General features: G+C 43.3%; 1 long non-coding RNA gene across 3 annotated transcripts in view; it reads left to right on the top strand.

Moving 5' to 3' along the window:
* LOC128352296 (uncharacterized) overlaps nt 1-12183 on the top strand; it is a 34182-nt gene that overhangs the window by 537 nt on the left and 21462 nt on the right. Inside the window, exons 2-3 of one of the 3 annotated variants that reach the window (XR_008320308.1) lie at nt 2106-2258; nt 2656-2854. This is a non-coding gene — a long non-coding RNA (uncharacterized LOC128352296). Of the gene's footprint in view, nt 1-2105; nt 2486-2655; nt 4112-12183 lie in introns of those variants that run through there. The other 2 variants (XR_008320307.1, XR_008320306.1) reach the window with 2 other exon arrangements.

The raw sequence follows: 12183 nt of genomic DNA, 5'->3' as shown, positions 1-12183 counted from the left end.
TTGTAGGCTGTTTTCCAACTGTTGGACTTGATGAGGAAGAATGGAACTGTGGAGTGGCTTTTAGAGACTAAACCCATAGTTTTCCAACAATGGAAAGCTACAAAGCTCTTTTTTTAAACTTATGTTTTATTTGTGGGTGGTTTTTGTTTAATGTAAGTCGCCTTTTGAGGTATTGCAGCTGAAAGGCAGAGGAAGCAAATAATTCATTTAAACAAACAAACAAACACTACAATATTGCATTGGGTTTAAGAATAAAATAAAATGTGTACAGTAGTTGTGAAACCCTGGATAAGCATTATGAGACTTTGAAGACATTGGGGCTATTCTCACGATCAGGCAAAATCAGGCTAGGCTCCCCTAGCCCGATTTTGCCTGATTGTAGCCTAGCCCGATTTTGCCTGATTGTGTAAACCACCGGGCTTGCAGGCGAGCCCGGTGGTTTACGAGTGGCTAGCCCACTTTAGTAGCCCTCTCCTTAGCCTGGGTTTGTGGAGCGAGCGCTCTACAAACCTGGGCTGCCTGATTGTGAATAGCCATGGCATGGCTCTGCGCTGTGGCTACTCATGGGTAGACCCCCGGATGGGAGGCAAAAAGCCGCTTCCTGGCTCTAGGGATCTCCCCAGTATTCCCTGCACGCTCGCGCAGGGCATACTGGAGTTTCTGGGGGCCGTGCGGCCTCTCATGGAGCCAGCAATCATGTGGGGAGCCGATCCGGCCACCCAGGGCTCCCGCCATGATCGTCTGTGGGGAGAGCGGGCTTAGCCCACTCTCCCCGCAATAGTGGCAAAAGCGGGTCGCACTGATTGTGAGACATGCCTCATTTTTGGAATAAAAGCCAAAAGAAACTATGCTGCAGCCTTGGACTTGGATCTTAGCTTGGCCATACACATTCCTTCCCTTATCTCTCCCTTTCACTTTTTATCCATTTTTTTCTTTTAAAACGTTGTGGGGCATTGGCCAGGATGTTTTCAAGAAGTCTGGCCAATTAGTAGGTGGTATAGGATAAATTAGAACTGAGGTGTTTGGGGGTTTATAATTGTTGTGTTCTTGTATTGTATATTAGTTAAGGGGCTTGCAGTTTGAAAGCGTTCCTCTCGTACCACAAAGTGACCATGCACTCTCCCTTTGTTCTTTGTTAGTTAATGACTGGAAGAGCTGGTGTTTTTTGTTGTGTTTTGAGGATGTAATAGTGTTGCTGCCAAGAACTCTGAAAAATTCTAAAGGAGGCTTCTATGAGGTTGAATGAAACAGATGAGTGACAATATCTAGTGCGAAATTTTTCGTGTTTTTCAATTTCTCAAGCAAGTTCTGTGGAAATCCGGGATGGATTGAAATGCAATGAACGGAAACAATTTAGCTTTCACTCCGTGAAAGTCCAGACCTTCTGTCTCTAAAAGTACCCAAGAAAAGGGCCAAAGTTTGTAGGAAGGTATAATTTCCTAGGCTTTTCCAATCCGATAGTTTTCCTGCATTTTAATGGTTTAATCGCCTCCCCCCCACCTGGTACTGTGGGTGGAGTAAAATTGCATGGTTCTATCTTTCGTGGTTTGGTCTGGGAGTTTCATGTCAGTGAGGGAGTGAGGCCCAAGCTTCTTAATTTATGGTATATATAATCATTTATTATATTATGGTCCCTTAGAGTCCTAACAGGACCCTAATGTGCTATCAATCCAGCAGTGTTATGTTATAGAAGCATCGAGAGCCACCAGCGGCATCAGCAAGGGAGGAAGACAACTCCATCAGGCCACCTCCTATTAGGATTCTTTTTGCCCAGTTTATCCCTCCCCTTCCTCTGCTTTCTCCCTTGTGTCAATTTTAGATTGTGAGCCTGCTGGAACAGGGTCCCTGTACTTGTAAAGTGTCATGTATGCAAATTTAGCTAGCTAGCTAAATAAATAAATAGAATAGATTGAAAGATCGATCGATCAATCAACAGACAGATAGATTTTCATTTTGAAGATCAATAAATATGCATATAACAGAATTGGTATTTTTCAGGGTGTGGGTGATAAATGAATCAGTTCTGCATTGATTAATTGATGGTGTGTGGGTGGGAGAATTTTTTCATTGTTACTGTTGCTGATAACATTTCTTTTTTGTTGTAGATATAAACCATGATTGATGAACTGACAAGTCAAAGAGGAGTGAGGGTTTATGGAAAAAGGTGGACTACCCCTGAAATCTCTCCCACTGAACCACCAACATGGCTCTCCAGTGCTTGGGAGTCATGTATACCCCATTAATTTCCATGACACATTGTGGGTCTTTACTTATCAGTATGTCTATATCTCCAGATACTGTAAGGTGTCCTGAGGCTATGGGGTTAGTGGGGAATAAATTACCATCATGATTATTATTAATAAAACAGTGATTGGTCGAATTTACAATCTAAGTACAGATGAGGGGGGCAAATTAAGTTATTTTATGGGAAGTAGACTAAGACATATAAAGGTTTTATTTTAAATAAAATAAATAGGAGGAAATAGTTCGGGATTTGTGTGGTGATTATTTTCTATGGTTACCTGCCCTCTCTATTAGAACTAGTGTTGCATTTTCTGCCAGGTTCAGGAAGGCATTTTACTCTACAAAAACAACTAGCTCTTTTCCTGTCTATGATTACTTGTAATTATGCTTTCCCTGCTATTATTCTAATAGGCTGTCATGCTGCACAGAGAAGGCGTTTGGAATATAAGGCTGCTTTTATGGATGGACTGCTGGAACACTTAATATAGCTCCATTTTTGAATTATCAGATTCTATCCTTTTGAAGTCTGTGTTAGTGGAACTCCTATTTATGAGATGTGCTGTGCTTAAAGGTTTGCTATTGATGAAGAGGTCCAACAGAGGCCTTTATCGTAAGTACCGTAGCATTCTCCCCGAGAAATAAATAGCCTTGCTAAAAGGTATGTTGTATACCAGTGTTGCAAATTACCAACCAAGTACCTTAACTGTATACTTCAAAAATACTACTGTGCTCCTTGCTTATTTCCCCTTATCTGCAAAATGAGCAACATTTTTAAAGACAAAGGAAATGTATTTGCAGTAGATACTGGAGAAGAACAAAAGACCTTCATCTGTTAGGAAGTATAATCAATATATTAGTATTAAAACATAATTTGGAACACATTAAGCAAGTGCAGAAATCATGTAGTTTTAGACATCTTTGCAGCATTTCCCTTTGGAAAATGATGCAGGACAGCCACTTACTTAGCTGGAAAATTCCTTCAGTAGAGAGGGCACCTGACACAAAGGTCTCAGCAGCTATGGAACAATGATTGAAAAAGTCCTGCATTCTATTAATCAGATTGTTATTCAAGCAGCATATATGCAGAAGAGAGCAAACTATTCCACTGGCTACATCTATTCTAGATAAAGGCTGCTGTGGGGTGTCTTGAGTCATTTCCTCTTTCCCATTACATATAAAGTGGTATGACAATCCCACCTGATCCAGTTGCCCATTACATTTTCTGATCTGTGCTACAGTGTTTCCTGCCACCCCCCCACCCCACCCCCGATGGACATCCCTCTCATCAGTGGGGTGCTCTGCTCATATGCAACTTGAACATGTAAACTTTGAGTTTTTGATTTAAACATTTAAAAAATCATTGATGTTTATTAGCCTACTTTCCACAAGGAAAGTACCCTTATGAGATGACTTTGCTGTCCATGTGTGTGTGTCCCCCACTAACAACTTTGCAATGCCTGAACCGATTTGCACCAAATTTGGTACAGATGTTGTGCCACATAGGGACACCTGAACGGTGTGGTTTGTGATGACATAATGCACCCCAATCTAAGATGGTGGCCACACATAAAATAGGTGGATTAGTTCTTACCAGAACTGCTTATTTACCCTTGCGAATGGGCTTTCGGTTTTCCCTGTTTTCACCACCTTTTGGAATCACCTGTTGTACCAAGATTGCAGCTATTATTACAGAAACGTTATCTTCACAAGGGTAAATAAAAATCAATGATTTTTAAATTAAAAACTCAAAGTTTATATAAGATTTTAAATTTTTAAGTTGAATTTTTAAAAATGGAGGTAATTAAGTATCCTGCGGGCGTCAGGAGTTGAAATCGACTTGACGGCACACTTTACCTTTATATAGATGTATATACTAAATGTATATAAATATGTGAACGTCTACACTTGTAATCTTTTAAAATTAGGATTTTAAAACTTTATTTTAAATATTTTTTTGTTCTTGTGGCTCCACAAGATGGATGGATGGTTGGTTGGTTTTCAGCCTATTCTATTCATTTAGAGTCTCATTTGTAGGATCCTCTATCATTTTATAACTCATCAGTTTTCAAGCTTAATTATTTAAAATAAGAAAAACTCCTAACTTTTAACCACTTTTTTGCCACTGCAAGCAGCAGTGGCAGTGAGAGTTCTAAATACTGGTAGGAGCCATTGTTCTTACCCATAATCATCCCTGAACATCTTTTTTTAACTTCCTAAATCATCCCTGCTAACTGGGCAAAGAGGCACCTTTTAAAGTGGTGATTCTCTTTATTTAGCAGGGGGAGAGTAACTGGCCCTATCCACCCCAGCACAGTACCTCCAGTGACTGTTGCTGGTGTGTGTCTTATGTTTCTTTTTAGATTGTGAACCCTTGGGGACAGGGATCTGTCTTGTTTGTTTGTTTGTTTGTTTGTTTTCTCTGCGTAAACTGCCCTGAGTCATTTTTGGAAAGGTGGTATAGAAATTGAATTAATAATAATAAAATATATAACTGGAAAATTAAACATCACCAAGACCTGGCAATGGCTTAAGAATGGCAACTTGAAGAAAGAAACAGAGGGTTTAATACTGGCTGCACAAGAACAGGCACTAAGAACATATGCAATAAGAGCAAAAGTAGAAAAATCAACAACAAACAGCAAGTGCCTCCTTTGTAGAGAACCAGATGAAACAGTGGACCACCTAATCAGCTGTTGTAAAAGAATCACACAGACTGACTACAAACAAAGGCATGACAAGGTAGCAGGGATGATACACTGGAACATCTGCAAAAAATACAAGCTACCTGTAGCCAAAGATTGGTGGGACCATAAAATTTAAAAAGGTGTAGAAAATGAAGATGCAAAAATATTATGGGACTTCCGACTACAAACAGACAAACATCTACCACACAATACACCAGATATTACTGTAGTCAAGAAGAAAGAAAAACAAGCTAAAATAATCGACATAGCAATACCAGGTGACAGCAGAATAAAAGAAAAAGAAATAGAAAAAAATCACAAAATACAAAGATCTACAAATTGAAATTGAAAGGCTGTGGCAGAAGAAGACCAAAATAATCCCAGTAGTAACTGGCGGCCTAAGTGCAATTCCAAAACACCTTGAAGAACACCTCAACACCATAGGGACCACAGAAATCACCATCAGCCAATTACAAAAAGCAACTTTACTGTGAACAGCCTATATTCTGTGATGATTATAATAATAACAGCAACAATATTAATAATAAAATTCAGCCATCCCAGGTCCTTGGGAAGGACTCGATGTCTGGATAAAAGAAACCAGTCAATAACACCTGTCTGGCTGTGTAAACAACAACAACAACAACAACAACAATATAATTGCTGTAAGCCAATGTGGATAAAAAATGGCTGCTGCCAGGAGGCAACTGTGCAGTGGTGTTCCTGCTGCCACTGCCATTGCCACAAATGGAAGCTGCTTTTAAAAAAAATAGATTGATTCAATAAGTGCCATCAAGTTGGTTTCGACTCTTAGCGACCACCCCTGCTAACTGGGCAAAGAGGTACCTTTTAATGTAATGATTCTTTTTATTTTTCAGGGGGAGAGTAACTGGCCCTATCCACCCACAGCATAATACCTCCAGTGATTGTTGCTGTTGTCTATCTTGGGCTTGTTTTTAGATTGTGAGCCCTTTGGTGACAGGGATCCATCTTATTTATTTGTTATTTCTCTGCGTAAACTACCCTGAGCCATTTTTGGAAGGGCAGTATAGAAACTGAATGAATAGATAGATTCTCTCCAAGATGATGATGATGATGATGATGATGATGATTTCGATTTCTATACCGCCATTCCAAAAATAGCTCAGGGCGGTTTACACAGAGAAATAATAAATAAATAAGATGGCTCCCTGTCCGCAAAGGGCTCACATTCTATAATGAAACATAAGATAGACACCAGCAACAGTCACTGGAAGTACTGTGCTGGGGGTGGATAGGGCCAGTTACTCTCCCCCTGCTAAATAAAGAGAATCACCACGGTGAAAGGTGCCTCTTTGCCCAGTTAGCAGGGGTTAGCAGATCTGTCTTCAACTTGGCCTTTAAGGTCTCTCAGTGGTGCATTCATTGATGTAGTAATCAAGTCCATCCACATTGCTGCTGGTCATCCTCTATTCACTTTTCTTCAGTTTTTCCCAGCATTATGGATTTCTCAAGGGAGCTGGATCTTCACATAATGTGTCCCAAGTATGATAGTTTGAGCCTGGTCATTTGTGCCTCGAGTGAACATTCTGGATTGATTTGTTCTATGATCCATTTGTTTGTTTTCCTGGCTGTTCATGGTATCTTCAAAAGTCTTCTCCAGCACCAAAGTTCAAAAGCATCAATACTGTTTCTATCTTGCTTCTTCAAAGTCCAGTTTTCGCATCCATTGAGTGTCATGGGAAAAACCACTGTCCGAACGATTCTAATCTTTGTAGGTATAGACACGTCACGGCATCTAAATATCCTTTCCACGGCCTTCATTGCAACCCTACCAAGTGCTAGACTGCAAAGTATTTAGTGACTTCTGGATCTTTTACTGTTGATGGTCAATCCTAAAAGGCAGAAGCTATCCACCACTTCAGTGTCTTCATTATCAGTTCTGAGGCTGGTTGATGTATCCCTTGTCATTAGTTTAGTCTTCTTTACATTTAATTGTAGTCCCATTTTTTCACTATGCTCCTTGACTTTCATTACAAGATGTTGCAGATCATCTACATTTTTAATTGTAAACTGCCCAGAGATGCAAGTCTTGGGTGGTATAGAAATGTTTTAAATAAAATAAATAAATAAAAATTTCAGCTATCAGAGTGATGTCATCAGCGTAGTGCAGGTTATTTATGATTCTTCCTGCAACTTTAAAACCATGCTCATCTTCTTCCAGTCCAGCTTCTCTCAATATATGTTCAGCATATAAATTGAATAAATAAGGAGAAAGTATGTCTTACTCCTTTGCCAATCTGGAACCAGTCTGTTTCACCACGCTCTGTCTGGACTGTGGCTTCCTGTCCTGTGTATAGGTTTCTCATGCGAACAATGAGATATTCTGGGACACCCATTTTCCTAAGGATATTCCACAACTTGACATGGTCAACATGATCAAAGGCTTTTTTGTAGTCAATAAAGCACATACTGTCTTATTTTAGGCATTCTTTGGCTTTCTCAGTTATCCAGCAAGCATCAGCAATGCTGTGTCTTGTTCCTTGGCCTTTTCTGAAACCAGCTTGAACATCTGGCATTTCCCTTTCCACGTAAGGCTCTAATCTGCATTGGATGATCCTGAGCATTATTTTGCTAGCATGTGTAATTAAGGATATTGTGCGATGGTTTGTGCAATCTGTTTGTCTCCTTTCTTTGGTATGGATATGTAGATTAACCTCTTCCAATTTGTTGGCCATTGTGAAGTTCTCCAAATTTACTGGCATAGTTTGGTTACAGCCTTGACTGATTCTTCTTCTGTTTCCTGCCATATTTCTGTAGCTATTCCACCAATTCCTGTAGCCTTTTGAAAAATATCCCAAATGTATATAATACAATACAAAATACAACAAATATTTATATACCGCTTATTATACCACCTATGCTGTATATAAATGGAGGTTCTGAAAATAGATCCCCATTTATACACACACTTTTTTTTGTCCCCTGGCTTATTCATTCATTCATTCATTCATTCATTCATTTATTCAATATTTATACCCACTTCCCAAATGGCTCAGGGCAGTTTACAACAGGTTAAAAACAATTAAAACCAGTTAGCAATTAAAATCAAAACTATAAAAACAGAATAAAAATAATTAAACATTTAAACAGCTAAAAACCCTGGAAAACCAGGGCAAGCATTTAAAAGAATTTAAAACAGTTAACAGGTAACCCTGGAAGGCCAGGCCAAACAGATAGGTTTTAAGGGCTCTCCTGAAAGACAGTAATGAACTCAAATTACAGATTTCTGCTGGGAGTGCATTCCACAGCCCGGGAGCAGCTACAGAGAAGGCCAGCCTCTGAGTCACCACCAAATGAACCGGTGGTAACTGAAGACGGACCTCCTCAGATGACCTTAACGTGCAGTGGGGATCATGTAAAAGAAGGCGCTCTCTAAGATATCTCGGACCCAAGCCATTCAGGGCTTTAAAGGTAATAACCAGCACTTTGTATTTTGCCCAGAAACATATCAGCAGCCAGTGTAACTGTTTCAAAACAGGCATAATATGGTCTCTCCAGGTTGCCCCAAAGGCCAATCTGGCTGCCGCATTCTGAACTAACTGAAGTTTCCGGACTATGTACAAAGGCAACCCCAAGTAGAGTGCATTGCAATAGTCAAGCTGGGAGGTTACCAGCTGATGCACCACTGTTTTGAGGTCATCCTCTTCAAGGAATGGGCACAGCTGTCGAATCAGCCGAAGCTGATAGAAAACACTCCTGGCCATGGCCTCCACCTGAGATACCTGGGTGAGGCCTGGGTCCAGGAGTACTCTCAAGCTGCGCACCTGCTTCTTCTAGGGGAGTATAACCCCATCCAGCACAGGAAGATCTAACTCACCCCTCAGATTCTGAGCCCTCACAATGAGCACCTCTGTCTTGCTTGGATTCAGCTTCATTTTGTTATCCCTCATCCAGCCCATTACTGCCTGTAGGCAGGCATTTAGAGAATGAGTGCCATTTCCTGAAGATGACAGAATGGAGCCCTGAGAGACTCCATATAGCAGCTCCCATTTTGAGGAGCAACTGTCACCAAGCTCCACCACCTGGAATCTACCCGAGAGATAGGAGCTGTCAGGAGCCTGTCCATCTGGTTTCCATGTCAAGGCCACGTCTGGTTTCTGTCAGGGCCACGGGGGGTTCGTTGGCATCCTCTCCGGTCCGTCTGTCCAACATCTTTGTGGAGGTCTCAGGCAGGGTTGTAGGCAGCTCCTCGGTGTCCTCCCCAGTCTGCAAGGAAAACACAAGAGAATACTTTACTGAAAGTATCAGGTTCATACAGTCTCCTCCGCAACTCAGTATGCTCACCAGATAGCACAGTTCCAGAGCCAAAGAAGTGCAAGGTGTTCCTGGGGGAGGCACTGCAGCTAGGGCAGCTATTAGGACTTGGCCTGTTTAGCAGGAAAAACCTGGGTCTCTAGAAGCTACACAAAGCAGGGTTTTTTCAGTTGCAGGCTTGGCTGTAGCAGGCTCAAAGAGATTTGTTGCTATCAGCACCGTTCACTCCCTGCTGGCCTGATTTATAGTGCTTTGACTAATTGGGTTCCTTCTCCACTCGGCTGTCAATGATTTAGTTTCTATCTTGCCTGCTAAGTAGCCGCTTGCTCGTCTGAGTGTTTCCAGCTGTCGCATGTGCCATTCATATCTCCGTTGTTGGGGTGTTAATGTTTGTACATTCTCCAGCTCGGAGCTTGGCTCTGCACCCCCCTTCTCCTGTGCAGCTTCTGACAACCCTTCAACTTGGTCTGCTTCAGTTTCTTCCTGCAGCTCGACAGGTGAGCTCTCCTCCTGTTGCTCTGTTGAAGGGTTGCCAGCTTCCTCCTCCGCTTCACTATCTGATGGTAGGGGCATGACAGGAGCAGAACCACTGCAAAGTAGTGCCCCCTATCTCCAACTCCCCCAGGCTATCCATGAGGATACTATAGTCAATGGTATCGAACCCAAATGGGTCCCATTTGGATCAGGTTCCATTCATTCCAAAAAGGAACACATTCTTTAAAAAGGAATCCTTGGCCCTCTGCCCAACACCTTGGGTTAAAGCCTGCTTTTCAGTGGGCAAATTCAGACAACTGCTGACAGGGCAGTAGGCTGTGAAAACATTGGTAGAATGTAGGGAATCGACAACGTGTGCTCCCAGTGGGCATGTTGTGCAAACTTGCCCAAGCTCAGTTCTCATGCTGTCCACCTGAAATTCTCCTAAGCTTCTGCATCCACTGAAAGTAAGACATAGGACCTGTACTGCTGTATCTGTGTTGAACATCACATTTGAAAACTTGTATCTGTGCACAGATCTATACCTGTGTACACTATACACAGATTGTATGAGTGTTGAACATAATTTGTGAATAGGGTTAGAAAGTGATCAAGAGTCAGTGTGATATAGTAGTTAAGAGTATTGGACGAGGACTAGGGAAACCTGAGTTTGTGTCCACCATGATACTCATGAGTGGCATAGCCACCATGGAGCGGGGGGGGGGGATGTCTCTGGACTGTCATGGTCTAGGGTTCAACCTGGAGCCCCCTTGCCTTTCCAAGGCATGTACTCAGCCAGCATATGAACTGGCTGGTTGTCCTGTCCTGTCCTGTCCTACAGGGTCCTCTGCGTTTGGTGGTCAAGTAAAGCAGCAGGGCACAGTTCAGGCAACAAGGCAAGGTGAGGTTTAGGTGGTGAGGTAAGGAAAGGGTAGGTTCAGGCAAGTTAGGCAGCACCATGGACAGAACAATGGGACATGTTGACCCAACTGCAGGTAGAGGCAGACTGAGCCCTGAAATACTCCTGAGCCCACTCTAACCCTGCTAAGCTCTGCTTGCCTGCTGAGTGAACAGCTAATTTAAAGGGGCAGCCTCCCTGCTTGAAGTCTAGCACTCCTGCTCCTCTCCTATTATTCCTGTATTGTCTGCTGCTGGTGTTTACATGGATATTGGTGGGGGCGATTTAGGAGGAGGGGCTGGTTCCTCTGGGAACTCAGATTCTGAGGATGTCACCAGGGAAGGTCCAGGCTCCTTGGACACTGTCACAGGGGACTCTGTCTTTAGAGCTCCCACCAGCTCCAGTCTGGTGTTGGGAGCTGAGACCAGACTGGATTCTGGTCCTGCCTCCTCAGAGGAACCGTCTGGGCTTCCTACAAGCTCTAGACTATGACTGGGGGTGGAGACTGGATCTGGCATGGGTCCGCTTCTCCAGGGCAGGAAGCCTAGCCCAGTGCTGGCTCAGTCTCATACTGGTCAGATTTTGACTTGCTGGTGAGGGCAGGGCTTATGACACTGGTAGGGATGTGCACAAAACTGGAAAACCTGGTTTGGTTTGAGTAGAACTGGACTCAAACTGAACCAGGTCTGGTCCAGTTCTGTGCACACTAGAGTCACTCAGAGTGATGCAGATGGCGAGTGTGCATGAGTGGCGACCTCCCAAATGGCCACTGTCAGCACACAGAGGCCCAAAATGGACCATTTCAGATGTGGGGGGGGGAGGCCTCAGGAGATCTCCCTGTGGCCAGGGCAGCACCCGCCCCCCCAAGCCCTGCAATAGTGGTAAGTCTGCCATTTAAAAAAAATCTGAACTGGCCCCAGACTGGCCCGGCAGGTTCGGCTCAACCTTGGGCTGAACTGGGCCCTTTCCATCTTGAGGGAACGCCTTTGAGCCGGGCCAGTTCAAGTGTGAGCCAGCTCGACCTTGACCCTGCTCTCACATCCCTAGACACTGGTAGGGCAATGGTCACTTCCAGGTTTTGACCCAATCATGGCTCTTGTGCAGGTGTCAGCATGTTGATGCTGGGGACATGGCCAGCATTGGAGAATGGTTGCATTGCCTGTCACTCACACCTCTTCCAGTCTGAGCAGTTCTTTTACTGGCTGTGTGCTTGCCATTCGCTGACTGTGAGAGGGGCAAGCAATGGGCATTGCGGCTATGCTCAGCCATGCCCCCTGCATCAATGTGCTGACACCAACACAAGGGGATGGCAGGGTTTTGTTGCATGTATTCATTTAACTAGATATAGAGGTCATCCACACAATCAAAAACTAAATGATTGTGTGAATGAATGAAGCTCTTCTCATGATCCATGAGAATAGCTTCTGTTGGGTCTGCGGGGAGAGCAGGCTTAGCTTAGCCCGCTCTCCCTGCAGACAATCAAGGAGCAGCCCTGGGGCGGCCACATGACTGCCTGGAGAGACCCCCAAGCCCGGGAGTTTGGCTGCAGCCTCCTGGTTGGGTGTCTATTTGTATGTTACCATGCAC

The sequence above is a fragment of the Hemicordylus capensis genome, chromosome 3 (assembly GCF_027244095.1).
Source record: "Hemicordylus capensis ecotype Gifberg chromosome 3, rHemCap1.1.pri, whole genome shotgun sequence".
NCBI lineage: Eukaryota > Metazoa > Chordata > Lepidosauria > Squamata > Cordylidae > Hemicordylus > Hemicordylus capensis.
This window is presented reverse-complemented; position numbering and strand designations above follow the sequence as displayed.